The 3,218-nt window shown below is 35.5% G+C and overlaps 1 protein-coding gene across 11 annotated transcripts in view; it reads left to right on the top strand.

Annotated features, from left to right (window-relative positions):
* The first annotated feature begins 626 nt into the window (after positions 1-626).
* Positions 627-3,218, top strand: part of CRMP (Collapsin Response Mediator Protein) — a 189,679-nt gene continuing 187,087 nt past the window's right edge. For 4 of the 11 annotated variants that reach the window (XM_067096539.1, XM_067096534.1, XM_067096536.1 and 1 more), the window contains exon 1: positions 627-1,150. The gene's annotated coding sequence lies outside the window, so the exon portion shown is untranslated. The remainder of the gene's footprint in view (positions 1,151-3,218) is intronic. The other 7 variants (XM_067096540.1, XM_067096535.1, XM_067096533.1 and 4 more) reach the window with 4 other exon arrangements.

Here is a 3,218-nt window from a genome sequence, read left to right on the forward strand (position 1 = left end):
CACACACACACACACATATATATATATATATATATATATATATATATATATATATATATATATATATAAATTTCTGACTCACATCAGGATCAACCCAGGTCTTTCAAATGAAGACCTGGGTTCGATCCTGATTGAAATCTTTGTTCTATCCAGATAATTGTGTGTTGAAATATTTTATATATGTGTATATAAATATATATTATATATATATATATATATATATATATATATATATATATATATACATATACACAACTCTTTGTATTTCAAATTTTATTTTATTTTTTTTTTTTTCACATTTTTATATTAATTTTTTTTTACCCAACATATACAAAGCGATCATTCTGCCGTCTCATCCCATGGACGTTTCTTTCCAGCCTTTTTTTTTTTTTTTTTTTTTTTTTTACTGTCCCATGAAACCAATAAATTGAATCGTAGCTTCTTTTACCTCCGGAGTCTGTTGCCAAGTCATCACGAAACCTAAAATTCGCGTGACATTAAGCAATCTCACTGACGCGAAAATTAAATTAGCACCAACCTGCATTGAGCGGTTAATCCCATCACCTGGCGTGCAGGGAGAGAGAGAGATTCATCAACCGATTATGGAGAAAGATTAATAAATATTTAGTCTAACGCGGGAAGAAAGCCCCAACTAACTATCCAACGTCTTGCGGCCCCCGGGATATGGCAACACTCGACTTGGTCCGAAGTCGGTTGGTTTGGTCTTAGAGTTACCGTCACTCGACTTCCGCGCTGCCGTACCGAGCACACAACCCTGACCAGAGTGCACGCGCGCGCCCTCAACAGTACGTGCTCGTCGTCAAAAAACAACACGTGCAAGATCTGCTTTACGTGCATGATCGAGTTCTTTTGTTAGTGCGTTGCGTTCCTTGTATTGTAAAGTTTGTTCTAGTGTTGTAGTACTATCGTTCGCAGTTGCCATAACTTGAAAGCACGTGCCTGAGTGCACGTGAGTTTTTTTCGTTCAACGTTCAGATACGTACTTTGCTCCGAATACGTACTGGAACTGGTCACACTTCTGATTTGATTCTGACTGACTGAAAATAGTGTGTTTCATTATTGAAGTTATTGAAAAAAGTCAGCAACTTACATTATTAGACCAAAGTTACCAGCAAAGTTCGGCAAAGCTGTAAGTACCCTCATTTTTGTTACTTTTGCCTTTCGTATCAAGTGAAGGAGAGTCTGAACATTATTTAAGACCTAAATTCCTATATAATTCTGTATATTGTATAGAATAATTTTGTTATTTTTCCCTTCCGTATCAAGTAAAAAAAAAGTTTCGGACACTTCTTAAGACTTAAAATACAAGATAATTCTATATTTTCTACAGGAAGACTAAGTAAACTTCGTTTGGCATTTGGTCGATCAATTTTGAGATCTACTTCTAGATCATACGATTTTTTTTTATATTTTACTAGATTTTGAAACTGTTCTCCTGTCAAAACAGTCTGATATCCTAGAAAAATGAGCCTTTCTTCATCAACAGTATTTCCTTTGAGAAGACACTCCCTCCCTGCGCTTGTTATTATTTGTCAGTGATTATCTAAGGTAAACGCGCATGCAAAAGATAATCCGGCAATCGAGTCCGGGGAAGGAACCCCCGCCGGTCAAGCTTTGTTTATGCAGTCTGTAATTTGACTCTCTCTCTCTCTCTCTCTCTCTTCCTTCTTCTTCTTTACAAATATCATAGGTTGTTTTAACCCATTGGTAGGAGGACAGGTATGTTGTTCTCATCGGTTTTGAACTATATTTAATTAGATCTCTCTCTCTCTCTCTCTCTCTCTCTCTCTCTCTCTCTCTCTCTCTCTCTCTCTCTCTCTCCTTCCTCTTCTTCTTCTTCTTCTTCACAAATGTCCAAGACTGTTTTGAGCAATAGGTAGGAAGCCAGGTATGTTGTTCCCATCGGTATTGAACTAGATTTAATTTGACTCTCTCTCTCTCTCTCTCTCTCTCTCTCTCTCTCTCTCTCTCTCTCTCTCTCTCTCTCTTCTTCTTCTTCCTTCTTCTTCTTCTTCTTCTTCTTCTTCGCAAACATCTAAGACTGTTTTGACCCACAGGTAGGAAGCCAGGTATGTTGTTCCCATCGGTACTGAACTATATTCCTAATTTCTAGATAAGAAAAAAGGTTGGATATTAGATTCCTGATTATAAAACACGATAAAAATAAGTTTTTTTTAACCCTTTCAAAACTTTACCTGAATATCTTATGAAGTTCACGAACAAATAAAAGAAAATAAATTGCTTTCCTGTCAAGGTTCGTGAGTGACATACTATCCCGAAGCGATAGGATGGAAAATAGGTGGTCCCTGTTACGTGGATAATTATTATATGCAAATGTGTGTATATGGCATATTTATATATGTTTTGCATTGTTGAGAACATTGGTATAAAGAATACAATACCTGGCAACTTTCTGCTATGGGACTTATCATTATAATCGTGAAATTATTATTGTGATGATAGAGACAACAGCTACGGATGATACTGATGTTTGTACTAGTACAAGTCCTTTCACACACACACACACACACACACACACATATATATATATATATATATATATATATATATATATATATATATATATATATATATATATATATATATATGTTTGTGTTAACATGATTAAACTACGATAGATTTCTACGTGTTCCTACGTTTAAATAACTGCTACAAATGTTTTGTGGAGCCTATCTCAGGCTTATTCAGTATTTGTTGATGTAAGCAATTCTACACGCGACGATTCTTTTCCATCTCCGGAATTAGGAGCATCATAGGTTGGATTAAAAGTAAAACCAGAATGTTAAACTCAAGTAAATCTTAGATCAAGTTCATCTGCTCAAGGGATATATTTTAGACATATCACTGAGGACAAAACTGAAAATTATAAGTTTCTGTTTCTCGTATTATTTGCGTTGCAGTAACTTGATATATTTTACGTATAAGGTCCCCTCAGTGGGAAATGTTCTTTTAAATAAAGTCTATAATCTCCACTAAAGCAACAACCTTTCGCTCTCTTTTGGTTGAGAGTCGTTGCTCGTCACGGCTGGTTATTTGGTTTGACAACTTCGTTCCCGGATAGACAAGGTTTCAAACATTGCTGTGTTGACTCGTTGCAACATACTCATATACAATCAGTATTTTTTGGGAATAAATGTTTCAGATTTTTTTGTCTGGTAACGTTGTCGTACCCATCA

Source organism: Macrobrachium rosenbergii, chromosome 53 (genome assembly GCF_040412425.1).
Source record: "Macrobrachium rosenbergii isolate ZJJX-2024 chromosome 53, ASM4041242v1, whole genome shotgun sequence".
Classification (NCBI taxonomy): Eukaryota; Metazoa; Arthropoda; class Malacostraca; order Decapoda; family Palaemonidae; genus Macrobrachium; species Macrobrachium rosenbergii.